The sequence below is a fragment of the Osmerus mordax genome, chromosome 25 (genome assembly GCF_038355195.1).
Source record: "Osmerus mordax isolate fOsmMor3 chromosome 25, fOsmMor3.pri, whole genome shotgun sequence".
Taxonomy (NCBI): Eukaryota; Metazoa; Chordata; class Actinopteri; order Osmeriformes; family Osmeridae; genus Osmerus; species Osmerus mordax.
This window is the reverse complement of record NC_090074.1, coordinates 9349914-9373538: the sequence shown is the minus strand read 5'-3', so window position 1 is coordinate 9373538 and position 23625 is coordinate 9349914. Positions and strand designations below refer to the sequence as shown.

At 51.4% G+C, this 23625-nt stretch overlaps 80 non-coding genes across 80 annotated transcripts; 52 read left to right on the top strand and 28 right to left on the bottom strand.

Moving 5' to 3' along the window:
- The first annotated feature begins 57 nt into the window (after window positions 1-57).
- Window positions 58-129, top strand: trnae-uuc (transfer RNA glutamic acid (anticodon UUC)). The gene has a single exon. It is a non-coding gene; the product is annotated as a tRNA-Glu (tRNA).
- Window positions 130-473: 344 nt separating this feature from the next.
- Window positions 474-546, bottom strand: trnak-uuu (transfer RNA lysine (anticodon UUU)). Its single transcript has one exon. It is a non-coding gene; the product is annotated as a tRNA-Lys (tRNA).
- A 566-nt stretch (window positions 547-1112) lies between these two features.
- On the top strand, window positions 1113-1184 carry trnaw-cca (transfer RNA tryptophan (anticodon CCA)). Its single transcript has one exon. It is a non-coding gene; the product is annotated as a tRNA-Trp (tRNA).
- A 335-nt stretch (window positions 1185-1519) lies between these two features.
- trnan-guu (transfer RNA asparagine (anticodon GUU)) lies at window positions 1520-1593 on the top strand. Its single transcript has one exon. It is a non-coding gene; the product is annotated as a tRNA-Asn (tRNA).
- Window positions 1594-1823: 230 nt separating this feature from the next.
- On the top strand, window positions 1824-1897 carry trnat-agu (transfer RNA threonine (anticodon AGU)). The gene has a single exon. It is a non-coding gene; the product is annotated as a tRNA-Thr (tRNA).
- A 27-nt stretch (window positions 1898-1924) lies between these two features.
- On the top strand, window positions 1925-1996 carry trnae-cuc (transfer RNA glutamic acid (anticodon CUC)). The gene has a single exon. It is a non-coding gene; the product is annotated as a tRNA-Glu (tRNA).
- Window positions 1997-2089: 93 nt separating this feature from the next.
- On the bottom strand, window positions 2090-2179 carry trnay-gua (transfer RNA tyrosine (anticodon GUA)). The gene is given in 2 exon segments: window positions 2090-2125; window positions 2143-2179. It is a non-coding gene; the product is annotated as a tRNA-Tyr (tRNA).
- Window positions 2180-2461: 282 nt separating this feature from the next.
- On the bottom strand, window positions 2462-2551 carry trnay-gua (transfer RNA tyrosine (anticodon GUA)). The gene is given in 2 exon segments: window positions 2462-2497; window positions 2515-2551. It is a non-coding gene; the product is annotated as a tRNA-Tyr (tRNA).
- Window positions 2552-2660: 109 nt separating this feature from the next.
- On the top strand, window positions 2661-2732 carry trnae-uuc (transfer RNA glutamic acid (anticodon UUC)). Its single transcript has one exon. It is a non-coding gene; the product is annotated as a tRNA-Glu (tRNA).
- A 300-nt stretch (window positions 2733-3032) lies between these two features.
- Window positions 3033-3104, top strand: trnae-cuc (transfer RNA glutamic acid (anticodon CUC)). The gene has a single exon. It is a non-coding gene; the product is annotated as a tRNA-Glu (tRNA).
- Window positions 3105-3198: 94 nt separating this feature from the next.
- On the bottom strand, window positions 3199-3288 carry trnay-gua (transfer RNA tyrosine (anticodon GUA)). The gene is given in 2 exon segments: window positions 3199-3234; window positions 3252-3288. It is a non-coding gene; the product is annotated as a tRNA-Tyr (tRNA).
- Window positions 3289-3397: 109 nt separating this feature from the next.
- Window positions 3398-3469, top strand: trnae-uuc (transfer RNA glutamic acid (anticodon UUC)). The gene has a single exon. It is a non-coding gene; the product is annotated as a tRNA-Glu (tRNA).
- Window positions 3470-3813: 344 nt separating this feature from the next.
- Window positions 3814-3886, bottom strand: trnak-uuu (transfer RNA lysine (anticodon UUU)). Its single transcript has one exon. It is a non-coding gene; the product is annotated as a tRNA-Lys (tRNA).
- A 566-nt stretch (window positions 3887-4452) lies between these two features.
- Window positions 4453-4524, top strand: trnaw-cca (transfer RNA tryptophan (anticodon CCA)). The gene has a single exon. It is a non-coding gene; the product is annotated as a tRNA-Trp (tRNA).
- A 335-nt stretch (window positions 4525-4859) lies between these two features.
- On the top strand, window positions 4860-4933 carry trnan-guu (transfer RNA asparagine (anticodon GUU)). Its single transcript has one exon. It is a non-coding gene; the product is annotated as a tRNA-Asn (tRNA).
- A 230-nt stretch (window positions 4934-5163) lies between these two features.
- Window positions 5164-5237, top strand: trnat-agu (transfer RNA threonine (anticodon AGU)). Its single transcript has one exon. It is a non-coding gene; the product is annotated as a tRNA-Thr (tRNA).
- Window positions 5238-5264: 27 nt separating this feature from the next.
- trnae-cuc (transfer RNA glutamic acid (anticodon CUC)) lies at window positions 5265-5336 on the top strand. Its single transcript has one exon. It is a non-coding gene; the product is annotated as a tRNA-Glu (tRNA).
- A 93-nt stretch (window positions 5337-5429) lies between these two features.
- Window positions 5430-5519, bottom strand: trnay-gua (transfer RNA tyrosine (anticodon GUA)). Its single transcript is given in 2 exon segments — window positions 5430-5465; window positions 5483-5519. It is a non-coding gene; the product is annotated as a tRNA-Tyr (tRNA).
- A 109-nt stretch (window positions 5520-5628) lies between these two features.
- trnae-uuc (transfer RNA glutamic acid (anticodon UUC)) lies at window positions 5629-5700 on the top strand. The gene has a single exon. It is a non-coding gene; the product is annotated as a tRNA-Glu (tRNA).
- Window positions 5701-6000: 300 nt separating this feature from the next.
- Window positions 6001-6072, top strand: trnae-cuc (transfer RNA glutamic acid (anticodon CUC)). Its single transcript has one exon. It is a non-coding gene; the product is annotated as a tRNA-Glu (tRNA).
- A 93-nt stretch (window positions 6073-6165) lies between these two features.
- Window positions 6166-6255, bottom strand: trnay-gua (transfer RNA tyrosine (anticodon GUA)). Its single transcript is given in 2 exon segments — window positions 6166-6201; window positions 6219-6255. It is a non-coding gene; the product is annotated as a tRNA-Tyr (tRNA).
- A 282-nt stretch (window positions 6256-6537) lies between these two features.
- On the bottom strand, window positions 6538-6627 carry trnay-gua (transfer RNA tyrosine (anticodon GUA)). Its single transcript is given in 2 exon segments — window positions 6538-6573; window positions 6591-6627. It is a non-coding gene; the product is annotated as a tRNA-Tyr (tRNA).
- A 109-nt stretch (window positions 6628-6736) lies between these two features.
- On the top strand, window positions 6737-6808 carry trnae-uuc (transfer RNA glutamic acid (anticodon UUC)). The gene has a single exon. It is a non-coding gene; the product is annotated as a tRNA-Glu (tRNA).
- A 300-nt stretch (window positions 6809-7108) lies between these two features.
- Window positions 7109-7180, top strand: trnae-cuc (transfer RNA glutamic acid (anticodon CUC)). Its single transcript has one exon. It is a non-coding gene; the product is annotated as a tRNA-Glu (tRNA).
- Window positions 7181-7274: 94 nt separating this feature from the next.
- trnay-gua (transfer RNA tyrosine (anticodon GUA)) lies at window positions 7275-7364 on the bottom strand. Its single transcript is given in 2 exon segments — window positions 7275-7310; window positions 7328-7364. It is a non-coding gene; the product is annotated as a tRNA-Tyr (tRNA).
- Window positions 7365-7473: 109 nt separating this feature from the next.
- On the top strand, window positions 7474-7545 carry trnae-uuc (transfer RNA glutamic acid (anticodon UUC)). Its single transcript has one exon. It is a non-coding gene; the product is annotated as a tRNA-Glu (tRNA).
- A 344-nt stretch (window positions 7546-7889) lies between these two features.
- On the bottom strand, window positions 7890-7962 carry trnak-uuu (transfer RNA lysine (anticodon UUU)). The gene has a single exon. It is a non-coding gene; the product is annotated as a tRNA-Lys (tRNA).
- Window positions 7963-8528: 566 nt separating this feature from the next.
- On the top strand, window positions 8529-8600 carry trnaw-cca (transfer RNA tryptophan (anticodon CCA)). Its single transcript has one exon. It is a non-coding gene; the product is annotated as a tRNA-Trp (tRNA).
- A 335-nt stretch (window positions 8601-8935) lies between these two features.
- trnan-guu (transfer RNA asparagine (anticodon GUU)) lies at window positions 8936-9009 on the top strand. The gene has a single exon. It is a non-coding gene; the product is annotated as a tRNA-Asn (tRNA).
- Window positions 9010-9239: 230 nt separating this feature from the next.
- trnat-agu (transfer RNA threonine (anticodon AGU)) lies at window positions 9240-9313 on the top strand. The gene has a single exon. It is a non-coding gene; the product is annotated as a tRNA-Thr (tRNA).
- A 27-nt stretch (window positions 9314-9340) lies between these two features.
- Window positions 9341-9412, top strand: trnae-cuc (transfer RNA glutamic acid (anticodon CUC)). The gene has a single exon. It is a non-coding gene; the product is annotated as a tRNA-Glu (tRNA).
- A 93-nt stretch (window positions 9413-9505) lies between these two features.
- trnay-gua (transfer RNA tyrosine (anticodon GUA)) lies at window positions 9506-9595 on the bottom strand. Its single transcript is given in 2 exon segments — window positions 9506-9541; window positions 9559-9595. It is a non-coding gene; the product is annotated as a tRNA-Tyr (tRNA).
- A 282-nt stretch (window positions 9596-9877) lies between these two features.
- On the bottom strand, window positions 9878-9967 carry trnay-gua (transfer RNA tyrosine (anticodon GUA)). The gene is given in 2 exon segments: window positions 9878-9913; window positions 9931-9967. It is a non-coding gene; the product is annotated as a tRNA-Tyr (tRNA).
- Window positions 9968-10076: 109 nt separating this feature from the next.
- trnae-uuc (transfer RNA glutamic acid (anticodon UUC)) lies at window positions 10077-10148 on the top strand. Its single transcript has one exon. It is a non-coding gene; the product is annotated as a tRNA-Glu (tRNA).
- Window positions 10149-10448: 300 nt separating this feature from the next.
- trnae-cuc (transfer RNA glutamic acid (anticodon CUC)) lies at window positions 10449-10520 on the top strand. The gene has a single exon. It is a non-coding gene; the product is annotated as a tRNA-Glu (tRNA).
- A 94-nt stretch (window positions 10521-10614) lies between these two features.
- Window positions 10615-10704, bottom strand: trnay-gua (transfer RNA tyrosine (anticodon GUA)). The gene is given in 2 exon segments: window positions 10615-10650; window positions 10668-10704. It is a non-coding gene; the product is annotated as a tRNA-Tyr (tRNA).
- A 109-nt stretch (window positions 10705-10813) lies between these two features.
- On the top strand, window positions 10814-10885 carry trnae-uuc (transfer RNA glutamic acid (anticodon UUC)). Its single transcript has one exon. It is a non-coding gene; the product is annotated as a tRNA-Glu (tRNA).
- A 344-nt stretch (window positions 10886-11229) lies between these two features.
- On the bottom strand, window positions 11230-11302 carry trnak-uuu (transfer RNA lysine (anticodon UUU)). Its single transcript has one exon. It is a non-coding gene; the product is annotated as a tRNA-Lys (tRNA).
- A 566-nt stretch (window positions 11303-11868) lies between these two features.
- On the top strand, window positions 11869-11940 carry trnaw-cca (transfer RNA tryptophan (anticodon CCA)). The gene has a single exon. It is a non-coding gene; the product is annotated as a tRNA-Trp (tRNA).
- A 335-nt stretch (window positions 11941-12275) lies between these two features.
- Window positions 12276-12349, top strand: trnan-guu (transfer RNA asparagine (anticodon GUU)). The gene has a single exon. It is a non-coding gene; the product is annotated as a tRNA-Asn (tRNA).
- A 230-nt stretch (window positions 12350-12579) lies between these two features.
- On the top strand, window positions 12580-12653 carry trnat-agu (transfer RNA threonine (anticodon AGU)). The gene has a single exon. It is a non-coding gene; the product is annotated as a tRNA-Thr (tRNA).
- A 27-nt stretch (window positions 12654-12680) lies between these two features.
- trnae-cuc (transfer RNA glutamic acid (anticodon CUC)) lies at window positions 12681-12752 on the top strand. The gene has a single exon. It is a non-coding gene; the product is annotated as a tRNA-Glu (tRNA).
- Window positions 12753-12845: 93 nt separating this feature from the next.
- trnay-gua (transfer RNA tyrosine (anticodon GUA)) lies at window positions 12846-12935 on the bottom strand. Its single transcript is given in 2 exon segments — window positions 12846-12881; window positions 12899-12935. It is a non-coding gene; the product is annotated as a tRNA-Tyr (tRNA).
- A 282-nt stretch (window positions 12936-13217) lies between these two features.
- Window positions 13218-13307, bottom strand: trnay-gua (transfer RNA tyrosine (anticodon GUA)). The gene is given in 2 exon segments: window positions 13218-13253; window positions 13271-13307. It is a non-coding gene; the product is annotated as a tRNA-Tyr (tRNA).
- A 109-nt stretch (window positions 13308-13416) lies between these two features.
- trnae-uuc (transfer RNA glutamic acid (anticodon UUC)) lies at window positions 13417-13488 on the top strand. The gene has a single exon. It is a non-coding gene; the product is annotated as a tRNA-Glu (tRNA).
- A 300-nt stretch (window positions 13489-13788) lies between these two features.
- trnae-cuc (transfer RNA glutamic acid (anticodon CUC)) lies at window positions 13789-13860 on the top strand. Its single transcript has one exon. It is a non-coding gene; the product is annotated as a tRNA-Glu (tRNA).
- A 94-nt stretch (window positions 13861-13954) lies between these two features.
- Window positions 13955-14044, bottom strand: trnay-gua (transfer RNA tyrosine (anticodon GUA)). Its single transcript is given in 2 exon segments — window positions 13955-13990; window positions 14008-14044. It is a non-coding gene; the product is annotated as a tRNA-Tyr (tRNA).
- Window positions 14045-14153: 109 nt separating this feature from the next.
- trnae-uuc (transfer RNA glutamic acid (anticodon UUC)) lies at window positions 14154-14225 on the top strand. Its single transcript has one exon. It is a non-coding gene; the product is annotated as a tRNA-Glu (tRNA).
- A 293-nt stretch (window positions 14226-14518) lies between these two features.
- Window positions 14519-14590, top strand: trnaw-cca (transfer RNA tryptophan (anticodon CCA)). Its single transcript has one exon. It is a non-coding gene; the product is annotated as a tRNA-Trp (tRNA).
- A 335-nt stretch (window positions 14591-14925) lies between these two features.
- On the top strand, window positions 14926-14999 carry trnan-guu (transfer RNA asparagine (anticodon GUU)). Its single transcript has one exon. It is a non-coding gene; the product is annotated as a tRNA-Asn (tRNA).
- Window positions 15000-15229: 230 nt separating this feature from the next.
- trnat-agu (transfer RNA threonine (anticodon AGU)) lies at window positions 15230-15303 on the top strand. The gene has a single exon. It is a non-coding gene; the product is annotated as a tRNA-Thr (tRNA).
- Window positions 15304-15330: 27 nt separating this feature from the next.
- Window positions 15331-15402, top strand: trnae-cuc (transfer RNA glutamic acid (anticodon CUC)). Its single transcript has one exon. It is a non-coding gene; the product is annotated as a tRNA-Glu (tRNA).
- Window positions 15403-15495: 93 nt separating this feature from the next.
- trnay-gua (transfer RNA tyrosine (anticodon GUA)) lies at window positions 15496-15585 on the bottom strand. The gene is given in 2 exon segments: window positions 15496-15531; window positions 15549-15585. It is a non-coding gene; the product is annotated as a tRNA-Tyr (tRNA).
- A 282-nt stretch (window positions 15586-15867) lies between these two features.
- On the bottom strand, window positions 15868-15957 carry trnay-gua (transfer RNA tyrosine (anticodon GUA)). The gene is given in 2 exon segments: window positions 15868-15903; window positions 15921-15957. It is a non-coding gene; the product is annotated as a tRNA-Tyr (tRNA).
- Window positions 15958-16066: 109 nt separating this feature from the next.
- On the top strand, window positions 16067-16138 carry trnae-uuc (transfer RNA glutamic acid (anticodon UUC)). The gene has a single exon. It is a non-coding gene; the product is annotated as a tRNA-Glu (tRNA).
- A 300-nt stretch (window positions 16139-16438) lies between these two features.
- trnae-cuc (transfer RNA glutamic acid (anticodon CUC)) lies at window positions 16439-16510 on the top strand. Its single transcript has one exon. It is a non-coding gene; the product is annotated as a tRNA-Glu (tRNA).
- Window positions 16511-16604: 94 nt separating this feature from the next.
- Window positions 16605-16694, bottom strand: trnay-gua (transfer RNA tyrosine (anticodon GUA)). Its single transcript is given in 2 exon segments — window positions 16605-16640; window positions 16658-16694. It is a non-coding gene; the product is annotated as a tRNA-Tyr (tRNA).
- A 109-nt stretch (window positions 16695-16803) lies between these two features.
- Window positions 16804-16875, top strand: trnae-uuc (transfer RNA glutamic acid (anticodon UUC)). The gene has a single exon. It is a non-coding gene; the product is annotated as a tRNA-Glu (tRNA).
- A 344-nt stretch (window positions 16876-17219) lies between these two features.
- trnak-uuu (transfer RNA lysine (anticodon UUU)) lies at window positions 17220-17292 on the bottom strand. The gene has a single exon. It is a non-coding gene; the product is annotated as a tRNA-Lys (tRNA).
- Window positions 17293-17858: 566 nt separating this feature from the next.
- trnaw-cca (transfer RNA tryptophan (anticodon CCA)) lies at window positions 17859-17930 on the top strand. Its single transcript has one exon. It is a non-coding gene; the product is annotated as a tRNA-Trp (tRNA).
- Window positions 17931-18265: 335 nt separating this feature from the next.
- On the top strand, window positions 18266-18339 carry trnan-guu (transfer RNA asparagine (anticodon GUU)). The gene has a single exon. It is a non-coding gene; the product is annotated as a tRNA-Asn (tRNA).
- Window positions 18340-18569: 230 nt separating this feature from the next.
- trnat-agu (transfer RNA threonine (anticodon AGU)) lies at window positions 18570-18643 on the top strand. The gene has a single exon. It is a non-coding gene; the product is annotated as a tRNA-Thr (tRNA).
- Window positions 18644-18670: 27 nt separating this feature from the next.
- On the top strand, window positions 18671-18742 carry trnae-cuc (transfer RNA glutamic acid (anticodon CUC)). The gene has a single exon. It is a non-coding gene; the product is annotated as a tRNA-Glu (tRNA).
- A 93-nt stretch (window positions 18743-18835) lies between these two features.
- Window positions 18836-18925, bottom strand: trnay-gua (transfer RNA tyrosine (anticodon GUA)). Its single transcript is given in 2 exon segments — window positions 18836-18871; window positions 18889-18925. It is a non-coding gene; the product is annotated as a tRNA-Tyr (tRNA).
- A 282-nt stretch (window positions 18926-19207) lies between these two features.
- On the bottom strand, window positions 19208-19297 carry trnay-gua (transfer RNA tyrosine (anticodon GUA)). The gene is given in 2 exon segments: window positions 19208-19243; window positions 19261-19297. It is a non-coding gene; the product is annotated as a tRNA-Tyr (tRNA).
- Window positions 19298-19406: 109 nt separating this feature from the next.
- On the top strand, window positions 19407-19478 carry trnae-uuc (transfer RNA glutamic acid (anticodon UUC)). The gene has a single exon. It is a non-coding gene; the product is annotated as a tRNA-Glu (tRNA).
- A 300-nt stretch (window positions 19479-19778) lies between these two features.
- trnae-cuc (transfer RNA glutamic acid (anticodon CUC)) lies at window positions 19779-19850 on the top strand. Its single transcript has one exon. It is a non-coding gene; the product is annotated as a tRNA-Glu (tRNA).
- A 94-nt stretch (window positions 19851-19944) lies between these two features.
- trnay-gua (transfer RNA tyrosine (anticodon GUA)) lies at window positions 19945-20034 on the bottom strand. The gene is given in 2 exon segments: window positions 19945-19980; window positions 19998-20034. It is a non-coding gene; the product is annotated as a tRNA-Tyr (tRNA).
- A 109-nt stretch (window positions 20035-20143) lies between these two features.
- Window positions 20144-20215, top strand: trnae-uuc (transfer RNA glutamic acid (anticodon UUC)). The gene has a single exon. It is a non-coding gene; the product is annotated as a tRNA-Glu (tRNA).
- A 344-nt stretch (window positions 20216-20559) lies between these two features.
- Window positions 20560-20632, bottom strand: trnak-uuu (transfer RNA lysine (anticodon UUU)). Its single transcript has one exon. It is a non-coding gene; the product is annotated as a tRNA-Lys (tRNA).
- A 566-nt stretch (window positions 20633-21198) lies between these two features.
- trnaw-cca (transfer RNA tryptophan (anticodon CCA)) lies at window positions 21199-21270 on the top strand. Its single transcript has one exon. It is a non-coding gene; the product is annotated as a tRNA-Trp (tRNA).
- A 335-nt stretch (window positions 21271-21605) lies between these two features.
- Window positions 21606-21679, top strand: trnan-guu (transfer RNA asparagine (anticodon GUU)). The gene has a single exon. It is a non-coding gene; the product is annotated as a tRNA-Asn (tRNA).
- A 230-nt stretch (window positions 21680-21909) lies between these two features.
- On the top strand, window positions 21910-21983 carry trnat-agu (transfer RNA threonine (anticodon AGU)). Its single transcript has one exon. It is a non-coding gene; the product is annotated as a tRNA-Thr (tRNA).
- Window positions 21984-22010: 27 nt separating this feature from the next.
- On the top strand, window positions 22011-22082 carry trnae-cuc (transfer RNA glutamic acid (anticodon CUC)). Its single transcript has one exon. It is a non-coding gene; the product is annotated as a tRNA-Glu (tRNA).
- A 93-nt stretch (window positions 22083-22175) lies between these two features.
- trnay-gua (transfer RNA tyrosine (anticodon GUA)) lies at window positions 22176-22265 on the bottom strand. Its single transcript is given in 2 exon segments — window positions 22176-22211; window positions 22229-22265. It is a non-coding gene; the product is annotated as a tRNA-Tyr (tRNA).
- Window positions 22266-22547: 282 nt separating this feature from the next.
- On the bottom strand, window positions 22548-22637 carry trnay-gua (transfer RNA tyrosine (anticodon GUA)). The gene is given in 2 exon segments: window positions 22548-22583; window positions 22601-22637. It is a non-coding gene; the product is annotated as a tRNA-Tyr (tRNA).
- Window positions 22638-22746: 109 nt separating this feature from the next.
- Window positions 22747-22818, top strand: trnae-uuc (transfer RNA glutamic acid (anticodon UUC)). The gene has a single exon. It is a non-coding gene; the product is annotated as a tRNA-Glu (tRNA).
- A 300-nt stretch (window positions 22819-23118) lies between these two features.
- Window positions 23119-23190, top strand: trnae-cuc (transfer RNA glutamic acid (anticodon CUC)). The gene has a single exon. It is a non-coding gene; the product is annotated as a tRNA-Glu (tRNA).
- A 94-nt stretch (window positions 23191-23284) lies between these two features.
- Window positions 23285-23374, bottom strand: trnay-gua (transfer RNA tyrosine (anticodon GUA)). The gene is given in 2 exon segments: window positions 23285-23320; window positions 23338-23374. It is a non-coding gene; the product is annotated as a tRNA-Tyr (tRNA).
- Window positions 23375-23483: 109 nt separating this feature from the next.
- trnae-uuc (transfer RNA glutamic acid (anticodon UUC)) lies at window positions 23484-23555 on the top strand. The gene has a single exon. It is a non-coding gene; the product is annotated as a tRNA-Glu (tRNA).
- Window positions 23556-23625: the final 70 nt, after the last annotated feature.

The following is a 23625-nucleotide window of genomic DNA, read 5'->3' as shown; positions in this document are numbered from 1 at the left end:
CCAGTTCAGACACGCAAGAAAAAAAGCCCTTGCTGAGGCAATCCTCTTTTAAGAGTCTCCCTGGTGGTCTAGTGGCTAGGATTCGGCGCTTTCACCGCCGCGGCCCGGGTTCGATTCCCGGTCAGGGAACCTAAGGGTCAGTTGAAATCTCTGCCTTTGACTCGCTTAGTTTTGCAACTTGGTCCTCATCTTCAGGTGTCAGAACATTCAGGGTTCGATTCCCGGTCAGGGAACTTAAGTGTCAGCGGAAATCTTTGTGACAGCTGGCTTTTTGCATTCTTTGTCTCAAAGTAAGGCGTGCAACAGAGACAAGGGTTGCTGCGTGCCATAAGTCATGCTGTGTAGTTTGAACACACAGCTCACGCAGGGACTTGAACGCTGGACCCTCAGATTAAAAGCTTCCATTGTTTCCTCAAAGTGAGGTATATAAGAGAGACAATGGCAGGCCGCTCCGACAAGGTTTGAACACACGCCGCCCGAACAGGGACTTGAACCCTGGACCCTCAGATTAAAAGTCTGATGCTCTGCCGACTGAGCTATACAGGCTCTGGAAGCACAGAAAACTCAGAGTATTTTGTGGAACTTCCGCATGTAAATCTCCTCGCCCACACAAACCCTTAAGGAACGTATGGCGAATCCCTGGCAAGTGTAGCGGGGTTTGCTCGTTGAAGAATAGAAATACTTTGCCAATCGTCAACATTAGTGAGCACGCACCCGTCAAAATGTCTTTGACAATGAATTTGTTCATGTAAGGTCAATATGGATCGTATGAACGAGTTTGATTTTGAACTTGTTATGAGATTGGTTTCAAGGAACAGCTGCAGGGGTCACGAGACTGTCTCGTGACCCCTGCAGCTGTCTCTAGTCTGCGTGATCTCAGCCAGGTTGCAATTAGAATTGCGTTTTTGGGGACTTCTTCTGTGGAATCGTTCAGGCAGTGTTGCACAGGCACTAAAGTAATCTTGTTGAATCCCAGGAGAAGCTTGGCGACGTCCATTGGGACGTCAATCCTGATGGCGTTCACGCCATAGTTGGTACTCTCAGCGCACTTTGCGGCACAGCGTTTGCACATCAGAGTCCACGTCCGAGTGTTGCCTCCTTACATGCACACAGGCCTCGTGGCGCAACGGTAGCGCGTCTGACTCCAGATCAGAAGGTTGTGTGTTCAAATCACGTCGGGGTCAGCGGTCATTATGGGTGGCCCTCCATTGGGAAAAAAAATTCTTAATTGCGGACGCTGTGAGAGCTCACTCTTTTACAGAACTGGCAAAATCAAGCTCTGATTGCTTCCTCAAAGTGAGTCATGCCATCACTTCTAGGCAGGGCAAAGAAAAGCCATTCAAAGGTTGTGGGTTTGAGTCCCACCAGAGTCGTTGTCTTTGTTTCCCAAACTCCCGTTGACAGATCACAGGAAGAGTTATTACTATGGCCGCTCCTCCTCCTCTTCTTCATGGGGAGTTTTGGCAAACGTCTCCCAGCGTTTCCTTCCATTTTTCATTCATGGTTCTGCGGAGACAGGGTCTCTGTGGCGCAATTGGTTAGCGCGTTCGGCTGTTAACCGAAAGGATGGTGGTTCGAGCCCACCCAGGGACGAGTGTTTTCTTGTTTACTTCTGTTGTGGGTCCTGCCTGTGTGACAATGAGCTATACCGCCATCAGAGTCGAAGAAGCTGGAAAATCTCTTCATTCTGGTGCCTTGAGAGGCTTTGCTGCATGCTGGGCATAACCTTCGGAGGTGTCTTTCAAAGACGCTGTAGACCCCAGCTCAAAGCACCTACCCAAAGAGAACACAGCAGCCTGAGCCCGTCATGGAGCATTAAGCAAGGCGCCGTGGCTTAGTTGGTCAAAGCGCCTGTCTAGTAAACAGGAGATCCTGAGTTCAAATCTCAGCGGTGCCTTTTTTGGCCCAAGAGGAAGCCAAGCTCTCCCTGGTGGTCTAGTGGCTAGGATTCGGCGCTCTCACCGCCGCGGCCCGGGTTCGATTCCCGGTCAGGGAAACCTGTTTTGAGACCTCTCTTAAAATGGGGGTGTCCCTGCTGTGAGAGCTGCATTGACGCCAGATAGGCCACATTTTTAGGCCAAAACATCCCTCCTTCGAGCCGGATTTGAACCAGCGACCTAAGGATTTCTAACCGCTTTTGACCTACAGTCCTCCGCTCTACCAACTGAGCTATCGAAGGGTGAGCGAGTAGGAGGTTTTATTTGCGAGGAAGGCATGCAATCTCCCATCCTCCAGTTCAGACACGCAAGAAAAAAAGCCCTTGCTGAGGCAATCCTCTTTTAAGAGTCTCCCTGGTGGTCTAGTGGCTAGGATTCGGCGCTCTCACCGCCGCGGCCCGGGTTCGATTCCTGGTCAGGGAAACCTGTTTTGAGATCTCTCTTAAAATGGGGGTCTCCCTTCTGTGAGAGCAGCCTTGTTGCATTGTCGCCAGAGAGGCCACATTTTTAGGCCAAAACATTCCTCCTTCGAGCCGGATTTGAACCAGCGGCCTAAGGATTTCTAACCGCTTTTGACCTACAGTCCTCCGCTCTACCAACTGAGCTATCGAAGGGTGAGGGAGTGGGAGGTTTTATTTGCGAGGAAGGCATGCAATCTCCCATCCTCCAGTTCAGACACGCAAGAAAAAAAGCCCTTGCTGAGGCAATCCTCTTTTAAAAGTCTCCCTGGTGGTCTAGTGGCTAGGATTCGGCGCTTTCACCGCCGCGGCCCGGGTTCGATTCCCGGTCAGGGAACTTAAGGGTCAGTTGAAATCTCTGCCTTTGACTCGCTTAGTTTTGCAACTCGGTCCTCATCTTCAGGTGGCTGAGGGGTGAGGGAATCGGAGGGAATCGGACTAGTAATCAGAAGGTTGCTGGTTCGATCCCTGGCTCTGCCGAATGACGTTGTGTCCTTGGGCAAGGCACTTCACCCTACTTGCCTCGGGGGGAATGTCCCTGTACTTACTGTAAGTCGCTCTGGATAAGAGCGTCTGCTAAATGACTAAATGTAAATGTAAAATGTATCTTTGACAGCGAGCAGAGGAAGCCAAGCTCTCCCTGGTGGTCTAGTGGCTAGGATTCGGCGCTCTCACCGCCGCGGCCCGGGTTCGATTCCCGGTCAGGGAAACCTGTTTTGAGACCTCTCTTAAAATGGGGGGTCTCCCTGCTGTGAGAGCTGCATTGTCGCCAGATAGGCCACATTTTTAGGCCAAAACATCCCTCCTTCGAGCCGGATTTGAACCAGCGACCTAAGGATTTCTAACCGCTTTTGACCTACAGTCCTCCGCTCTACCAACTGAGCTATCGAAGGGTGAGCGAGTGGGGGGTTTTATATGCGAGGAAGGCATGCAATCTCCCATCCTCCAGTTCAGACACGCAAGAAAAAAAGCCCTTGCTGAGGCAATCCTCTTTTAAGAGTCTCCCTGGTGGTCTAGTGGCTAGGATTCGGCGCTTTCACCGCCGCGGCCCGGGTTCGATTCCCGGTCAGGGAACCTAAGGGTCAGTTGAAATCTCTGCCTTTGACTCGCTTAGTTTTGCAACTTGGTCCTCATCTTCAGGTGTCAGAACATTCAGGGTTCGATTCCCGGTCAGGGAACTTAAGTGTCAGCGGAAATCTTTGTGACAGCTGGCTTTTTGCATTCTTTGTCTCAAAGTAAGGCGTGCAACAGAGACAAGGGTTGCTGCGTGCCATAAGTCATGCTGTGTAGTTTGAACACACAGCTCACGCAGGGACTTGAACGCTGGACCCTCAGATTAAAAGCTTCCATTGTTTCCTCAAAGTGAGGTATATAAGAGAGACAATGGCAGGCCGCTCCGACAAGGTTTGAACACACGCCGCCCGAACAGGGACTTGAACCCTGGACCCTCAGATTAAAAGTCTGATGCTCTGCCGACTGAGCTATACAGGCTCTGGAAGCACAGAAAACTCAGAGTATTTTGTGGAACTTCCGCATGTAAATCTCCTCGCCCACACAAACCCTTAAGGAACGTATGGCGAATCCCTGGCAAGTGTAGCGGGGTTTGCTCGTTGAAGAATAGAAATACTTTGCCAATCGTCAACATTAGTGAGCACGCACCCGTCAAAATGTCTTTGACAATGAATTTGTTCATGTAAGGTCAATATGGATCGTATGAACGAGTTTGATTTTGAACTTGTTATGAGATTGGTTTCAAGGAACAGCTGCAGGGGTCACGAGACTGTCTCGTGACCCCTGCAGCTGTCTCTAGTCTGCGTGATCTCAGCCAGGTTGCAATTAGAATTGCGTTTTTGGGGACTTCTTCTGTGGAATCGTTCAGGCAGTGTTGCACAGGCACTAAAGTAATCTTGTTGAATCCCAGGAGAAGCTTGGCGACGTCCATTGGGACGTCAATCCTGATGGCGTTCACGCCATAGTTGGTACTCTCAGCGCACTTTGCGGCACAGCGTTTGCACATCAGAGTCCACGTCCGAGTGTTGCCTCCTTACATGCACACAGGCCTCGTGGCGCAACGGTAGCGTGTCTGACTCCAGATCAGAAGGTTGTGTGTTCAAATCACGTCGGGGTCAGCGGTCATTATGGGTGGCCCTCCATTGGGAAAAAAAATTCTTAATTGCGGACGCTGTGAGAGCTCACTCTTTTACAGAACTGGCAAAATCAAGCTCTGATTGCTTCCTCAAAGTGAGTCATGCCATCACTTCTAGGCAGGGCAAAGAAAAGCCATTCAAAGGTTGTGGGTTTGAGTCCCACCAGAGTCGTTGTCTTTGTTTCCCAAACTCCCGTTGACAGATCACAGGAAGAGTTATTACTATGGCCGCTCCTCCTCCTCTTCTTCATGGGGAGTTTTGGCAAACGTCTCCCAGCGTTTCCTTCCATTTTTCATTCATGGTTCTGCGGAGACAGGGTCTCTGTGGCGCAATTGGTTAGCGCGTTCGGCTGTTAACCGAAAGGATGGTGGTTCGAGCCCACCCAGGGACGAGTGTTTTCTTGTTTACTTCTGTTGTGGGTCCTGCCTGTGTGACAATGAGCTATACCGCCATCAGAGTCGAAGAAGCTGGAAAATCTCTTCATTCTGGTGCCTTGAGAGGCTTTGCTGCATGCTGGGCATAACCTTCGGAGGTGTCTTTCAAAGACGCTGTAGACCCCAGCTCAAAGCACCTACCCAAAGAGAACACAGCAGCCTGAGCCCGTCATGGAGCATTAAGCAAGGCGCCGTGGCTTAGTTGGTCAAAGCGCCTGTCTAGTAAACAGGAGATCCTGAGTTCAAATCTCAGCGGTGCCTTTTTTGGCCCAAGAGGAAGCCAAGCTCTCCCTGGTGGTCTAGTGGCTAGGATTCGGCGCTCTCACCGCCGCGGCCCGGGTTCGATTCCCGGTCAGGGAAACCTGTTTTGAGACCTCTCTTAAAATGGGGGTGTCCCTGCTGTGAGAGCTGCATTGACGCCAGATAGGCCACATTTTTAGGCCAAAACATCCCTCCTTCGAGCCGGATTTGAACCAGCGACCTAAGGATTTCTAACCGCTTTTGACCTACAGTCCTCCGCTCTACCAACTGAGCTATCGAAGGGTGAGCGAGTAGGAGGTTTTATTTGCGAGGAAGGCATGCAATCTCCCATCCTCCAGTTCAGACACGCAAGAAAAAAAGCCCTTGCTGAGGCAATCCTCTTTTAAAAGTCTCCCTGGTGGTCTAGTGGCTAGGATTCGGCGCTTTCACCGCCGCGGCCCGGGTTCGATTCCCGGTCAGGGAACTTAAGGGTCAGTTGAAATCTCTGCCTTTGACTCGCTTAGTTTTGCAACTCGGTCCTCATCTTCAGGTGGCTGAGGGGTGAGGGAATCGGAGGGAATCGGACTAGTAATCAGAAGGTTGCTGGTTCGATCCCTGGCTCTGCCGAATGACGTTGTGTCCTTGGGCAAGGCACTTCACCCTACTTGCCTCGGGGGGAATGTCCCTGTACTTACTGTAAGTCGCTCTGGATAAGAGCGTCTGCTAAATGACTAAATGTAAATGTAAAATGTATCTTTGACAGCGAGCAGAGGAAGCCAAGCTCTCCCTGGTGGTCTAGTGGCTAGGATTCGGCGCTCTCACCGCCGCGGCCCGGGTTCGATTCCCGGTCAGGGAAACCTGTTTTGAGACCTCTCTTAAAATGGGGGTGTCCCTGCTGTGAGAGCTGCATTGACGCCAGATAGGCCACATTTTTAGGCCAAAACATCCCTCCTTCGAGCCGGATTTGAACCAGCGACCTAAGGATTTCTAACCGCTTTTGACCTACAGTCCTCCGCTCTACCAACTGAGCTATCGAAGGGTGAGCGAGTAGGAGGTTTTATTTGCGAGGAAGGCATGCAATCTCCCATCCTCCAGTTCAGACACGCAAGAAAAAAAGCCCTTGCTGAGGCAATCCTCTTTTAAGAGTCTCCCTGGTGGTCTAGTGGCTAGGATTCGGCGCTCTCACCGCCGCGGCTCGGGTTCGATTCCTGGTCGGGGAAACCTGTTTTGAGATCTCTCTTAAAATGGGGGTCTCCCTTCTGTGAGAGCAGCCTTGTTGCATTGTCGCCAGAGAGGCCACATTTTTAGGCCAAAACATTCCTCCTTCGAGCCGGATTTGAACCAGCGACCTAAGGATTTCTAACCGCTTTTGACCTACAGTCCTCCGCTCTACCAACTGAGCTATCGAAGGGTGAGGGAGTGGGAGGTTTTATTTGCGAGGAAGGCATGCAATCTCCCATCCTCCAGTTCAGACACGCAAGAAAAAAAGCCCTTGCTGAGGCAATCCTCTTTTAAAAGTCTCCCTGGTGGTCTAGTGGCTAGGATTCGGCGCTTTCACCGCCGCGGCCCGGGTTCGATTCCCGGTCAGGGAACTTAAGGGTCAGTTGAAATCTCTGCCTTTGACTCGCTTAGTTTTGCAACTCGGTCCTCATCTTCAGGTGGCTGAGGGGTGAGGGAATCGGAGGGAATCGGACTAGTAATCAGAAGGTTGCTGGATCGATCCCTGGCTCTGCCGAATGACGTTGTGTCCTTGGGCAAGGCACTTCACCCTACTTGCCTCGGGGGGAATGTCCCTGTACTTACTGTAAGTCGCTCTGGATAAGAGCGTCTGCTAAATGACTAAATGTAAATGTAAAATGTATCTTTGACAGCGAGCAGAGGAAGCCAAGCTCTCCCTGGTGGTCTAGTGGCTAGGATTCGGCGCTCTCACCGCCGCGGCCCGGGTTCGATTCCCGGTCAGGGAAACCTGTTTTGAGACCTCTCTTAAAATGGGGGGTCTCCCTGCTGTGAGAGCTGCATTGTCGCCAGATAGGCCACATTTTTAGGCCAAAACATCCCTCCTTCGAGCCGGATTTGAACCAGCGACCTAAGGATTTCTAACCGCTTTTGACCTACAGTCCTCCGCTCTACCAACTGAGCTATCGAAGGGTGAGCGAGTGGGGGGTTTTATTTGCGAGGAAGGCATGCAATCTCCCATCCTCCAGTTCAGACACGCAAGAAAAAAAGCCCTTGCTGAGGCAATCCTCTTTTAAGAGTCTCCCTGGTGGTCTAGTGGCTAGGATTCGGCGCTTTCACCGCCGCGGCCCGGGTTCGATTCCCGGTCAGGGAACCTAAGGGTCAGTTGAAATCTCTGCCTTTGACTCGCTTAGTTTTGCAACTTGGTCCTCATCTTCAGGTGTCAGAACATTCAGGGTTCGATTCCCGGTCAGGGAACTTAAGTGTCAGCGGAAATCTTTGTGACAGCTGGCTTTTTGCATTCTTTGTCTCAAAGTAAGGCGTGCAACAGAGACAAGGGTTGCTGCGTGCCATAAGTCACGCTGTGTAGTTTGAACACACAGCTCACGCAGGGACTTGAACGCTGGACCCTCAGATTAAAAGCTTCCATTGTTTCCTCAAAGTGAGGTATATAAGAGAGACAATGGCAGGCCGCTCCGACAAGGTTTGAACACACGCCGCCCGAACAGGGACTTGAACCCTGGACCCTCAGATTAAAAGTCTGATGCTCTGCCGACTGAGCTATACAGGCTCTGGAAGCACAGAAAACTCAGAGTATTTTGTGGAACTTCCGCATGTAAATCTCCTCGCCCACACAAACCCTTAAGGAACGTATGGCGAATCCCTGGCAAGTGTAGCGGGGTTTGCTCGTTGAAGAATAGAAATACTTTGCCAATCGTCAACATTAGTGAGCACGCACCCGTCAAAATGTCTTTGACAATGAATTTGTTCATGTAAGGTCAATATGGATCGTATGAACGAGTTTGATTTTGAACTTGTTATGAGATTGGTTTCAAGGAACAGCTGCAGGGGTCACGAGACTGTCTCGTGACCCCTGCAGCTGTCTCTAGTCTGCGTGATCTCAGCCAGGTTGCAATTAGAATTGCGTTTTTGGGGACTTCTTCTGTGGAATCGTTCAGGCAGTGTTGCACAGGCACTAAAGTAATCTTGTTGAATCCCAGGAGAAGCTTGGCGACGTCCATTGGGACGTCAATCCTGATGGCGTTCACGCCATAGTTGGTACTCTCAGCGCACTTTGCGGCACAGCGTTTGCACATCAGAGTCCACGTCCGAGTGTTGCCTCCTTACATGCACACAGGCCTCGTGGCGCAACGGTAGCGCGTCTGACTCCAGATCAGAAGGTTGTGTGTTCAAATCACGTCGGGGTCAGCGGTCATTATGGGTGGCCCTCCATTGGGAAAAAAAATTCTTAATTGCGGACGCTGTGAGAGCTCACTCTTTTACAGAACTGGCAAAATCAAGCTCTGATTGCTTCCTCAAAGTGAGTCATGCCATCACTTCTAGGCAGGGCAAAGAAAAGCCATTCAAAGGTTGTGGGTTTGAGTCCCACCAGAGTCGTTGTCTTTGTTTCCCAAACTCCCGTTGACAGATCACAGGAAGAGTTATTACTATGGCCGCTCCTCCTCCTCTTCTTCATGGGGAGTTTTGGGAAACGTCTCCCAGCGTTTCCTTCCATTTTTCATTCATGGTTCTGCGGAGACAGGGTCTCTGTGGCGCAATTGGTTAGCGCGTTCGGCTGTTAACCGAAAGGATGGTGGTTCGAGCCCACCCAGGGACGAGTGTTTTCTTGTTTACTTCTGTTGTGGGTCCTGCCTGTGTGACAATGAGCTATACCGCCATCAGAGTCGAAGAAGCTGGAAAATCTCTTCATTCTGGTGCCTTGAGAGGCTTTGCTGCATGCTGGGCATAACCTTCGGAGGTGTCTTTCAAAGACGCTGTAGACCCCAGCTCAAAGCACCTACCCAAAGAGAACACAGCAGCCTGAGCCCGTCGTGGAGCATTAAGCAAGGCGCCGTGGCTTAGTTGGTCAAAGCGCCTGTCTAGTAAACAGGAGATCCTGAGTTCAAATCTCAGCGGTGCCTTTTTTGGCCCAAGAGGAAGCCAAGCTCTCCCTGGTGGTCTAGTGGCTAGGATTCGGCGCTCTCACCGCCGCGGCCCGGGTTCGATTCCCGGTCAGGGAAACCTGTTTTGAGACCTCTCTTAAAATGGGGGTGTCCCTGCTGTGAGAGCTGCATTGACGCCAGATAGGCCACATTTTTAGGCCAAAACATCCCTCCTTCGAGCCGGATTTGAACCAGCGACCTAAGGATTTCTAACCGCTTTTGACCTACAGTCCTCCGCTCTACCAACTGAGCTATCGAAGGGTGAGCGAGTAGGAGGTTTTATTTGCGAGGAAGGCATGCAATCTCCCATCCTCCAGTTCAGACACGCAAGAAAAAAAGCCCTTGCTGAGGCAATCCTCTTTTAAGAGTCTCCCTGGTGGTCTAGTGGCTAGGATTCGGCGCTCTCACCGCCGCGGCCCGGGTTCGATTCCTGGTCAGGGAAACCTGTTTTGAGATCTCTCTTAAAATGGGGGTCTCCCTTCTGTGAGAGCAGCCTTGTTGCATTGTCGCCAGAGAGGCCACATTTTTAGGCCAAAACATTCCTCCTTCGAGCCGGATTTGAACCAGCGGCCTAAGGATTTCTAACCGCTTTTGACCTACAGTCCTCCGCTCTACCAACTGAGCTATCGAAGGGTGAGGGAGTGGGAGGTTTTATTTGCGAGGAAGGCATGCAATCTCCCATCCTCCAGTTCAGACACGCAAGAAAAAAAGCCCTTGCTGAGGCAATCCTCTTTTAAAAGTCTCCCTGGTGGTCTAGTGGCTAGGATTCGGCGCTTTCACCGCCGCGGCCCGGGTTCGATTCCCGGTCAGGGAACTTAAGGGTCAGTTGAAATCTCTGCCTTTGACTCGCTTAGTTTTGCAACTCGGTCCTCATCTTCAGGTGGCTGAGGGGTGAGGGAATCGGAGGGAATCGGACTAGTAATCAGAAGGTTGCTGGTTCGATCCCTGGCTCTGCCGAATGACGTTGTGTCCTTGGGCAAGGCACTTCACCCTACTTGCCTCGGGGGGAATGTCCCTGTACTTACTGTAAGTCGCTCTGGATAAGAGCGTCTGCTAAATGACTAAATGTAAATGTAAAATGTATCTTTGACAGCGAGCAGAGGAAGCCAAGCTCTCCCTGGTGGTCTAGTGGCTAGGATTCGGCGCTCTCACCGCCGCGGCCCGGGTTCGATTCCCGGTCAGGGAAACCTGTTTTGAGACCTCTCTTAAAATGGGGGGTCTCCCTGCTGTGAGAGCTGCATTGTCGCCAGATAGGCCACATTTTTAGGCCAAAACATCCCTCCTTCGAGCCGGATTTGAACCAGCGACCTAAGGATTTCTAACCGCTTTTGACCTACAGTCCTCCGCTCTACCAACTGAGCTATCGAAGGGTGAGCGAGTGGGGGGTTTTATATGCGAGGAAGGCATGCAATCTCCCATCCTCCAGTTCAGACACGCAAGAAAAAAAGCCCTTGCTGAGGCAATCCTCTTTTAAGAGTCTCCCTGGTGGTCTAGTGGCTAGGATTCGGCGCTTTCACCGCCGCGGCCCGGGTTCGATTCCCGGTCAGGGAACCTAAGGGTCAGTTGAAATCTCTGCCTTTGACTCGCTTAGTTTTGCAACTTGGTCCTCATCTTCAGGTGTCAGAACATTCAGGGTTCGATTCCCGGTCAGGGAACTTAAGTGTCAGCGGAAATCTTTGTGACAGCTGGCTTTTTGCATTCTTTGTCTCAAAGTAAGGCGTGCAACAGAGACAAGGGTTGCTGCGTGCCATAAGTCATGCTGTGTAGTTTGAACACACAGCTCACGCAGGGACTTGAACGCTGGACCCTCAGATTAAAAGCTTCCATTGTTTCCTCAAAGTGAGGTATATAAGAGAGACAATGGCAGGCCGCTCCGACAAGGTTTGAACACACGCCGCCCGAACAGGGACTTGAACCCTGGACCCTCAGATTAAAAGTCTGATGCTCTGCCGACTGAGCTATACAGGCTCTGGAAGCACAGAAAACTCAGAGTATTTTGTGGAACTTCCGCATGTAAATCTCCTCGCCCACACAAACCCTTAAGGAACGTATGGCGAATCCCTGGCAAGTGTAGCGGGGTTTGCTCGTTGAAGAATAGAAATACTTTGCCAATCGTCAACATTAGTGAGCACGCACCCGTCAAAATGTCTTTGACAATGAATTTGTTCATGTAAGGTCAATATGGATCGTATGAACGAGTTTGATTTTGAACTTGTTATGAGATTGGTTTCAAGGAACAGCTGCAGGGGTCACGAGACTGTCTCGTGACCCCTGCAGCTGTCTCTAGTCTGCGTGATCTCAGCCAGGTTGCAATTAGAATTGCGTTTTTGGGGACTTCTTCTGTGGAATCGTTCAGGCAGTGTTGCACAGGCACTAAAGTAATCTTGTTGAATCCCAGGAGAAGCTTGGCGACGTCCATTGGGACGTCAATCCTGATGGCGTTCACGCCATAGTTGGTACTCTCAGCGCACTTTGCGGCACAGCGTTTGCACATCAGAGTCCACGTCCGAGTGTTGCCTCCTTACATGCACACAGGCCTCGTGGCGCAACGGTAGCGCGTCTGACTCCAGATCAGAAGGTTGTGTGTTCAAATCACGTCGGGGTCAGCGGTCATTATGGGTGGCCCTCCATTGGGAAAAAAAATTCTTAATTGCGGACGCTGTGAGAGCTCACTCTTTTACAGAACTGGCAAAATCAAGCTCTGATTGCTTCCTCAAAGTGAGTCATGCCATCACTTCTAGGCAGGGCAAAGAAAAGCCATTCAAAGGTTGTGGGTTTGAGTCCCACCAGAGTCGTTGTCTTTGTTTCCCAAACTCCCGTTGACAGATCACAGGAAGAGTTATTACTATGGCCGCTCCTCCTCCTCTTCTTCATGGGGAGTTTTGGCAAACGTCTCCCAGCGTTTCCTTCCATTTTTCATTCATGGTTCTGCGGAGACAGGGTCTCTGTGGCGCAATTGGTTAGCGCGTTCGGCTGTTAACCGAAAGGATGGTGGTTCGAGCCCACCCAGGGACGAGTGTTTTCTTGTTTACTTCTGTTGTGGGTCCTGCCTGTGTGACAATGAGCTATACCGCCATCAGAGTCGAAGAAGCTGGAAAATCTCTTCATTCTGGTGCCTTGAGAGGCTTTGCTGCATGCTGGGCATAACCTTCGGAGGTGTCTTTCAAAGACGCTGTAGACCCCAGCTCAAAGCACCTACCCAAAGAGAACACAGCAGCCTGAGCCCGTCATGGAGCATTAAGCAAGGCGCCGTGGCTTAGTTGGTCAAAGCGCCTGTCTAGTAAACAGGAGATCCTGAGTTCAAATCTCAGCGGTGCCTTTTTTGGCCCAAGAGGAAGCCAAGCTCTCCCTGGTGGTCTAGTGGCTAGGATTCGGCGCTCTCACCGCCGCGGCCCGGGTTCGATTCCCGGTCAGGGAAACCTGTTTTGAGACCTCTCTTAAAATGGGGGTGTCCCTGCTGTGAGAGCTGCATTGACGCCAGATAGGCCACATTTTTAGGCCAAAACATCCCTCCTTCGAGCCGGATTTGAACCAGCGACCTAAGGATTTCTAACCGCTTTTGACCTACAGTCCTCCGCTCTACCAACTGAGCTATCGAAGGGTGAGCGAGTAGGAGGTTTTATTTGCGAGGAAGGCATGCAATCTCCCATCCTCCAGTTCAGACACGCAAGAAAAAAAGCCCTTGCTGAGGCAATCCTCTTTTAAGAGTCTCCCTGGTGGTCTAGTGGCTAGGATTCGGCGCTCTCACCGCCGCGGCCCGGGTTCGATTCCTGGTCAGGGAAACCTGTTTTGAGATCTCTCTTAAAATGGGGGTCTCCCTTCTGTGAGAGCAGCCTTGTTGCATTGTCGCCAGAGAGGCCACATTTTTAGGCCAAAACATTCCTCCTTCGAGCCGGATTTGAACCAGCGACCTAAGGATTTCTAACCGCTTTTGACCTACAGTCCTCCGCTCTACCAACTGAGCTATCGAAGGGTGAGGGAGTGGGAGGTTTTATTTGCGAGGAAGGCATGCAATCTCCCATCCTCCAGTTCAGACACGCAAGAAAAAAAGCCCTTGCTGAGGCAATCCTCTTTTAAAAGTCTCCCTGGTGGTCTAGTGGCTAGGATTCGGCGCTTTCACCGCCGCGGCCCGGGTTCGATTCCCGGTCAGGGAACTTAAGGGTCAGTTGAAATCTCTGCCTTTGACTCGCTTAGTTTTGCAACTCGGTCCTCATCTTCAGGTGGCTGAGGGGTGAGGGAATCGGAGGGAATCGGACTAGTAATCAGAAGGTTGCTGGTTCGATCCCTGGCTCTGCCGAATGACGTTGTGTCCTTGGGCAAGGCACTTCACCCTACTTGCCTCGGGGGGAATGTCCCTGTACTTACTGTAAGTCGCTCTGGATAAGAGCGTCTGCTAAATGACTAAATGTAAATGTAAAATGTATCTTTGACAGCGAGCAGAGGAAGCCAAGCTCTCCCTGGTGGTCTAGTGGCTAGGATTCGGCGCTCTCACCGCCGCGGCCCGGGTTCGATTCCCGGTCAGGGAAACCTGTTTTGAGACCTCTCTTAAAATGGGGGGTCTCCCTGCTGTGAGAGCTGCATTGTCGCCAGATAGGCCACATTTTTAGGCCAAAACATCCCTCCTTCGAGCCGGATTTGAACCAGCGACCTAAGGATTTCTAACCGCTTTTGACCTACAGTCCTCCGCTCTACCAACTGAGCTATCGAAGGGTGAGCGAGTGGGGGGTTTTATTTGCGAGGAAGGCATGCAATCTCCCATCCTCCAGTTCAGACACGCAAGAAAAAAAGCCCTTGCTGAGGCAATCCTCTTTTAAGAGTCTCCCTGGTGGTCTAGTGGCTAGGATTCGGCGCTTTCACCGCCGCGGCCCGGGTTCGATTCCCGGTCAGGGAACCTAAGGGTCAGTTGACTGTCTCGTGACCCCTGCAGCTGTCTCTAGTCTGCGTGATCTCAGCCAGGTTGCAATTAGAATTGCGTTTTTGGGGACTTCTTCTGTGGAATCGTTCAGGCAGTGTTGCACAGGCACTAAAGTAATCTTGTTGAATCCCAGGAGAAGCTTGGCGACGTCCATTGGGACGTCAATCCTGATGGCGTTCACGCCATAGTTGGTACTCTCAGCGCACTTTGCGGCACAGCGTTTGCACATCAGAGTCCACGTCCGAGTGTTGCCTCCTTACATGCACACAGGCCTCGTGGCGCAACGGTAGCGCGTCTGACTCCAGATCAGAAGGTTGTGTGTTCAAATCACGTCGGGGTCAGCGGTCATTATGGGTGGCCCTCCATTGGGAAAAAAAATTCTTAATTGCGGACGCTGTGAGAGCTCACTCTTTTACAGAACTGGCAAAATCAAGCTCTGATTGCTTCCTCAAAGTGAGTCATGCCATCACTTCTAGGCAGGGCAAAGAAAAGCCATTCAAAGGTTGTGGGTTTGAGTCCCACCAGAGTCGTTGTCTTTGTTTCCCAAACTCCCGTTGACAGATCACAGGAAGAGTTATTACTATGGCCGCTCCTCCTCCTCTTCTTCATGGGGAGTTTTGGCAAACGTCTCCCAGCGTTTCCTTCCATTTTTCATTCATGGTTCTGCGGAGACAGGGTCTCTGTGGCGCAATTGGTTAGCGCGTTCGGCTGTTAACCGAAAGGATGGTGGTTCGAGCCCACCCAGGGACGAGTGTTTTCTTGTTTACTTCTGTTGTGGGTCCTGCCTGTGTGACAATGAGCTATACCGCCATCAGAGTCGAAGAAGCTGGAAAATCTCTTCATTCTGGTGCCTTGAGAGGCTTTGCTGCATGCTGGGCATAACCTTCGGAGGTGTCTTTCAAAGACGCTGTAGACCCCAGCTCAAAGCACCTACCCAAAGAGAACACAGCAGCCTGAGCCCGTCGTGGAGCATTAAGCAAGGCGCCGTGGCTTAGTTGGTCAAAGCGCCTGTCTAGTAAACAGGAGATCCTGAGTTCAAATCTCAGCGGTGCCTTTTTTGGCCCAAGAGGAAGCCAAGCTCTCCCTGGTGGTCTAGTGGCTAGGATTCGGCGCTCTCACCGCCGCGGCCCGGGTTCGATTCCCGGTCAGGGAAACCTGTTTTGAGACCTCTCTTAAAATGGGGGTGTCCCTGCTGTGAGAGCTGCATTGACGCCAGATAGGCCACATTTTTAGGCCAAAACATCCCTCCTTCGAGCCGGATTTGAACCAGCGACCTAAGGATTTCTAACCGCTTTTGACCTACAGTCCTCCGCTCTACCAACTGAGCTATCGAAGGGTGAGCGAGTAGGAGGTTTTATTTGCGAGGAAGGCATGCAATCTCCCATCCTCCAGTTCAGACACGCAAGAAAAAAAACCCTTGCTGAGGCAATCCTCTTTTAAGAGTCTCCCTGGTGGTCTAGTGGCTAGGATTCGGCGCTCTCACCGCCGCGGCCCGGGTTCGATTCCTGGTCAGGGAAACCTGTTTTGAGATCTCTCTTAAAATGGGGGTCTCCCTTCTGTGAGAGCAGCCTTGTTGCATTGTCGCCAGAGAGGCCACATTTTTAGGCCAAAACATTCCTCCTTCGAGCCGGATTTGAACCAGCGACCTAAGGATTTCTAACCGCTTTTGACCTACAGTCCTCCGCTCTACCAACTGAGCTATCGAAGGGTGAGGGAGTGGGAGGTTTTATTTGCGAGGAAGGCATGCAATCTCCCATCCTCCAGTTCAGACACGCAAGAAAAAAAGCCCTTGCTGAGGCAATCCTCTTTTAAACGTCTCCCTGGTGGTCTAGTGGCTAGGATTCGGCGCTTTCACCGCCGCGGCCCGGGTTCGATTCCCGGTCAGGGAACTTAAGGGTCAGTTGAAATCTCTGCCTTTGACTCGCTTAGTTTTGCAACTCGGTCCTCATCTTCAGGTGGCTGAGGGGTGAGGGAATCGGAGGGAATCGGACTAGTAATCAGAAGGTTGCTGGTTCGATCCCTGGCTCTGCCGAATGACGTTGTGTCCTTGGGCAAGGCACTTCACCCTACTTGCCTCGGGGGGAATGTCCCTGTACTTACTGTAAGTCGCTCTGGATAAGAGCGTCTGCTAAATGACTAAATGTAAATGTAAAATGTATCTTTGACAGCGAGCAGAGGAAGCCAAGCTCTCCCTGGTGGTCTAGTGGCTAGGATTCGGCGCTCTCACCGCCGCGGCCCGGGTTCGATTCCCGGTCAGGGAAACCTGTTTTGAGACCTCTCTTAAAATGGGGGGTCTCCCTGCTGTGAGAGCTGCATTGTCGCCAGATAGGCCACATTTTTAGGCCAAAACATCCCTCCTTCGAGCCGGATTTGAACCAGCGACCTAAGGATTTCTAACCGCTTTTGACCTACAGTCCTCCGCTCTACCAACTGAGCTATCGAAGGGTGAGCGAGTGGGGGGTTTTATTTGCGAGGAAGGCATGCAATCTCCCATCCTCCAGTTCAGACACGCAAGAAAAAAAGCCCTTGCTGAGGCAATCCTCTTTTAAGAGTCTCCCTGGTGGTCTAGTGGCTAGGATTCGGCGCTTTCACCGCCGCGGCCCGGGTTCGATTCCCGGTCAGGGAACCTAAGGGTCAGTTGAAATCTCTGCCTTTGACTCGCTTAGTTTTGCAACTTGGTCCTCATCTTCAGGTGTCAGAACATTCAGGGTTCGATTCCCGGTCAGGGAACTTAAGTGTCAGCGGAAATCTTTGTGACAGCTGGCTTTTTGCATTCTTTGTCTCAAAGTAAGGCGTGCAACAGAGACAAGGGTTGCTGCGTGCCATAAGTCATGCTGTGTAGTTTGAACACACAGCTCACGCAGGGACTTGAACGCTGGACCCTCAGATTAAAAGCTTCCATTGTTTCCTCAAAGTGAGGTATATAAGAGAGACAATGGCAGGCCGCTCCGACAAGGTTTGAACACACGCCGCCCGAACAGGGACTTGAACCCTGGACCCTCAGATTAAAAGTCTGATGCTCTGCCGACTGAGCTATACAGGCTCTGGAAGCACAGAAAACTCAGAGTATTTTGTGGAACTTCCGCATGTAAATCTCCTCGCCCACACAAACCCTTAAGGAACGTATGGCGAATCCCTGGCAAGTGTAGCGGGGTTTGCTCGTTGAAGAATAGAAATACTTTGCCAATCGTCAACATTAGTGAGCACGCACCCGTCAAAATGTCTTTGACAATGAATTTGTTCATGTAAGGTCAATATGGATCGTATGAACGAGTTTGATTTTGAACTTGTTATGAGATTGGTTTCAAGGAACAGCTGCAGGGGTCACGAGACTGTCTCGTGACCCCTGCAGCTGTCTCTAGTCTGCGTGATCTCAGCCAGGTTGCAATTAGAATTGCGTTTTTGGGGACTTCTTCTGTGGAATCGTTCAGGCAGTGTTGCACAGGCACTAAAGTAATCTTGTTGAATCCCAGGAGAAGCTTGGCGACGTCCATTGGGACGTCAATCCTGATGGCGTTCACGCCATAGTTGGTACTCTCAGCGCACTTTGCGGCACAGCGTTTGCACATCAGAGTCCACGTCCGAGTGTTGCCTCCTTACATGCACACAGGCCTCGTGGCGCAACGGTAGCGCGTCTGACTCCAGATCAGAAGGTTGTGTGTTCAAATCACGTCGGGGTCAGCGGTCATTATGGGTGGCCCTCCATTGGGAAAAAAAATTCTTAATTGCGGACGCTGTGAGAGCTCACTCTTTTACAGAACTGGCAAAATCAAGCTCTGATTGCTTCCTCAAAGTGAGTCATGCCATCACTTCTAGGCAGGGCAAAGAAAAGCCATTCAAAGGTTGTGGGTTTGAGTCCCACCAGAGTCGTTGTCTTTGTTTCCCAAACTCCCGTTGACAGATCACAGGAAGAGTTATTACTATGGCCGCTCCTCCTCCTCTTCTTCATGGGGAGTTTTGGCAAACGTCTCCCAGCGTTTCCTTCCATTTTTCATTCATGGTTCTGCGGAGACAGGGTCTCTGTGGCGCAATTGGTTAGCGCGTTCGGCTGTTAACCGAAAGGATGGTGGTTCGAGCCCACCCAGGGACGAGTGTTTTCTTGTTTACTTCTGTTGTGGGTCCTGCCTGTGTGACAATGAGCTATACCGCCATCAGAGTCGAAGAAGCTGGAAAATCTCTTCATTCTGGTGCCTTGAGAGGCTTTGCTGCATGCTGGGCATAACCTTCGGAGGTGTCTTTCAAAGACGCTGTAGACCCCAGCTCAAAGCACCTACCCAAAGAGAACACAGCAGCCTGAGCCCGTCGTGGAGCATTAAGCAAGGCGCCGTGGCTTAGTTGGTCAAAGCGCCTGTCTAGTAAACAGGAGATCCTGAGTTCAAATCTCAGCGGTGCCTTTTTTGGCCCAAGAGGAAGCCAAGCTCTCCCTGGTGGTCTAGTGGCTAGGATTCGGCGCTCTCACCGCCGCGGCCCGGGTTCGATTCCCGGTCAGGGAAACCTGTTTTGAGACCTCTCTTAAAATGGGGGTGTCCCTGCTGTGAGAGCTGCATTGACGCCAGATAGGCCACATTTTTAGGCCAAAACATCCCTCCTTCGAGCCGGATTTGAACCAGCGACCTAAGGATTTCTAACCGCTTTTGACCTACAGTCCTCCGCTCTACCAACTGAGCTATCGAAGGGTGAGCGAGTAGGAGGTTTTATTTGCGAGGAAGGCATGCAATCTCCCATCCTCCAGTTCAGACACGCAAGAAAAAAAACCCTTGCTGAGGCAATCCTCTTTTAAGAGTCTCCCTGGTGGTCTAGTGGCTAGGATTCGGCGCTCTCACCGCCGCGGCCCGGGTTCGATTCCTGGTCAGGGAAACCTGTTTTGAGATCTCTCTTAAAATGGGGGTCTCCCTTCTGTGAGAGCAGCCTTGTTGCATTGTCGCCAGAGAGGCCACATTTTTAGGCCAAAACATTCCTCCTTCGAGCCGGATTTGAACCAGCGACCTAAGGATTTCTAACCGCTTTTGACCTACAGTCCTCCGCTCTACCAACTGAGCTATCGAAGGGTGAGGGAGTGGGAGGTTTTATTTGCGAGGAAGGCATGCAATCTCCCATCCTCCAGTTCAGACACGCAAGAAAAAAAGCCCTTGCTGAGGCAATCCTCTTTTAAACGTCTCCCTGGTGGTCTAGTGGCTAGGATTCGGCGCTTTCACCGCCGCGGCCCGGGTTCGATTCCCGGTCAGGGAACTTAAGGGTCAGTTGAAATCTCTGCCTTTGACTCGCTTAGTTTTGCAACTCGGTCCTCATCTTCAGGTGGCTGAGGGGTGAGGGAATCGGAGGGAATCGGACTAGTAATCAGAAGGTTGCTGGTTCGATCCCTGGCTCTGCCGAATGACGTTGTGTCCTTGGGCAAGGCACTTCACCCTACTTGCCTCGGGGGGAATGTCCCTGTACTTACTGTAAGTCGCTCTGGATAAGAGCGTCTGCTAAATGACTAAATGTAAATGTAAAATGTATCTTTGACAGCGAGCAGAGGAAGCCAAGCTCTCCCTGGTGGTCTAGTGGCTAGGATTCGGCGCTCTCACCGCCGCGGCCCGGGTTCGATTCCCGGTCAGGGAAACCTGTTTTGAGACCTCTCTTAAAATGGGGGGTCTCCCTGCTGTGAGAGCTGCATTGTCGCCAGATAGGCCACATTTTTAGGCCAAAACATCCCTCCTTCGAGCCGGATTTGAACCAGCGACCTAAGGATTTCTAACCGCTTTTGACCTACAGTCCTCCGCTCTACCAACTGAGCTATCGAAGGGTGAGCGAGTGGGGGGTTTTATTTGCGAGGAAGGCATGCAATCTCCCATCCTCCAGTTCAGACACGCAAGAAAAAAAGCCCTTGCTGAGGCAATCCTCTTTTAAGAGTCTCCCTGGTGGTCTAGTGGCTAGGATTCGGCGCTTTCACCGCCGCGGCCCGGGTTCGATTCCCGGTCAGGGAACCTAAGGGTCAGTTGAAATCTCTGCCTTTGACTCGCTTAGTTTTGCAACTTGGTCCTCATCTTCAGGTGTCAGAACATTCAGGGTTCGATTCCCGGTCAGGGAACTTAAGTGTCAGCGGAAATCTTTGTGACAGCTGGCTTTTTGCATTCTTTGTCTCAAAGTAAGGCGTGCAACAGAGACAAGGGTTGCTGCGTGCCATAAGTCATGCTGTGTAGTTTGAACACACAGCTCACGCAGGGACTTGAACGCTGGACCCTCAGATTAAAAGCTTCCATTGTTTCCTCAAAGTGAGGTATATAAGAGAGACAATGGCAGGCCGCTCCGACAAGGTTTGAACACACGCCGCCCGAACAGGGACTTGAACCCTGGACCCTCAGATTAAAAGTCTGATGCTCTGCCGACTGAGCTATACAGGCTCTGGAAGCACAGAAAACTCAGAGTATTTTGTGGAACTTCCGCATGTAAATCTCCTCGCCCACACAAACCCTTAAGGAACGTATGGCGAATCCCTGGCAAGTGTAGCGGGGTTTGCTCGTTGAAGAATAGAAATACTTTGCCAATCGTCAACATTAGTGAGCACGCACCCGTCAAAATGTCTTTGACAATGAATTTGTTCATGTAAGGTCAATATGGATCGTATGAACGAGTTTGATTTTGAACTTGTTATGAGATTGGTTTCAAGGAACAGCTGCAGGGGTCACGAGACTGTCTCGTGACCCCTGCAGCTGTCTCTAGTCTGCGTGATCTCAGCCAGGTTGCAATTAGAATTGCGTTTTTGGGGACTTCTTCTGTGGAATCGTTCAGGCAGTGTTGCACAGGCACTAAAGTAATCTTGTTGAATCCCAGGAGAAGCTTGGCGACGTCCATTGGGACGTCAATCCTGATGGCGTTCACGCCATAGTTGGTACTCTCAGCGCACTTTGCGGCACAGCGTTTGCACATCAGAGTCCACGTCCGAGTGTTGCCTCCTTACATGCACACAGGCCTCGTGGCGCAACGGTAGCGCGTCTGACTCCAGATCAGAAGGTTGTGTGTTCAAATCACGTCGGGGTCAGCGGTCATTATGGGTGGCCCTCCATTGGGAAAAAAAATTCTTAATTGCGGACGCTGTGAGAGCTCACTCTTTTACAGAACTGGCAAAATCAAGCTCTGATTGCTTCCTCAAAGTGAGTCATGCCATCACTTCTAGGCAGGGCAAAGAAAAGCCATTCAAAGGTTGTGGGTTTGAGTCCCACCAGAGTCGTTGTCTTTGTTTCCCAAACTCCCGTTGACAGATCACAGGAAGAGTTATTACTATGGCCGCTCCTCCTCCTCTTCTTCATGGGGAGTTTTGGCAAACGTCTCCCAGCGTTTCCTTCCATTTTTCATTCATGGTTCTGCGGAGACAGGGTCTCTGTGGCGCAATTGGTTAGCGCGTTCGGCTGTTAACCGAAAGGATGGTGGTTCGAGCCCACCCAGGGACGAGTGTTTTCTTGTTTACTTCTGTTGTGGGTCCTGCCTGTGTGACAATGAGCTATACCGCCATCAGAGTCGAAGAAGCTGGAAAATCTCTTCATTCTGGTGCCTTGAGAGGCTTTGCTGCATGCTGGGCATAACCTTCGGAGGTGTCTTTCAAAGACGCTGTAGACCCCAGCTCAAAGCACCTACCCAAAGAGAACACAGCAGCCTGAGCCCGTCATGGAGCATTAAGCAAGGCGCCGTGGCTTAGTTGGTCAAAGCGCCTGTCTAGTAAACAGGAGATCCTGAGTTCAAATCTCAGCGGTGCCTTTTTTGGCCCAAGAGGAAGCCAAGCTCTCCCTGGTGGTCTAGTGGCTAGGATTCGGCGCTCTCACCGCCGCGGCCCGGGTTCGATTCCCGGTCAGGGAAACCTGTTTTGAGACCTCTCTTAAAATGGGGGTGTCCCTGCTGTGAGAGCTGCATTGACGCCAGATAGGCCACATTTTTAGGCCAAAACATCCCTCCTTCGAGCCGGATTTGAACCAGCGACCTAAGGATTTCTAACCGCTTTTGACCTACAGTCCTCCGCTCTACCAACTGAGCTATCGAAGGGTGAGCGAGTAGGAGGTTTTATTTGCGAGGAAGGCATGCAATCTCCCATCCTCCAGTTCAGACACGCAAGAAAAAAAGCCCTTGCTGAGGCAATCCTCTTTTAAGAGTCTCCCTGGTGGTCTAGTGGCTAGGATTCGGCGCTCTCACCGCCGCGGCCCGGGTTCGATTCCTGGTCAGGGAAACCTGTTTTGAGATCTCTCTTAAAATGGGGGTCTCCCTTCTGTGAGAGCAGCCTTGTTGCATTGTCGCCAGAGAGGCCACATTTTTAGGCCAAAACATTCCTCCTTCGAGCCGGATTTGAACCAGCGACCTAAGGATTTCTAACCGCTTTTGACCTACAGTCCTCCGCTCTACCAACTGAGCTATCGAAGGGTGAGGGAGTGGGAGGTTTTATTTGCGAGGAAGGCATGCAATCTCCCATCCTCCAGTTCAGACACGCAAGAAAAAAAGCCCTTGCTGAGGCAATCCTCTTTTAAAAGTCTCCCTGGTGGTCTAGTGGCTAGGATTCGGCGCTTTCACCGCCGCGGCCCGGGTTCGATTCCCGGTCAGGGAACTTAAGGGTCAGTTGAAATCTCTGCCTTTGACTCGCTTAGTTTTGCAACTCGGTCCTCATCTTCAGGTGGCTGAGGGGTGAGGGAATCGGAGGGAATCGGACTAGTAATCAGAAGGTTGCTGGTTCGATCCCTGGCTCTGCCGAATGACGTTGTGTCCTTGGGCAAGGCACTTCACCCTACTTGCCTCGGGGGGAATGTCCCTGTACTTACTGTAAGTCGCTCTGGATAAGAGCGTCTGCTAAATGACTAAATGTAAATGTAAAATGTATCTTTGACAGCGAGCAGAGGAAGCCAAGCTCTCCCTGGTGGTCTAGTGGCTAGGATTCGGCGCTCTCACCGCCGCGGCCCGGGTTCGATTCCCGGTCAGGGAAACCTGTTTTGAGACCTCTCTTAAAATGGGGGGTCTCCCTGCTGTGAGAGCTGCATTGTCGCCAGATAGGCCACATTTTTAGGCCAAAACATCCCTCCTTCGAGCCGGATTTGAACCAGCGACCTAAGGATTTCTAACCGCTTTTGACCTACAGTCCTCCGCTCTACCAACTGAGCTATCGAAGGGTGAGCGAGTGGGGGGTTTTATTTGCGAGGAAGGCATGCAATCTCCCATCCTCCAGTTCAGACACGCAAGAAAAAAAGCCCTTGCTGAGGCAATCCTCTTTTAAGAGTCTCCCTGGTGGTCTAGTGGCTAGGATTCGGCGCTTTCACCGCCGCGGCCCGGGTTCGATTCCCGGTCAGGGAACCTAAGGGTCAGTTGAAATCTCTGCCTTTGACTCGCTTAGTTTTGCAACTTGGTCCTCATCTTCAGGTGT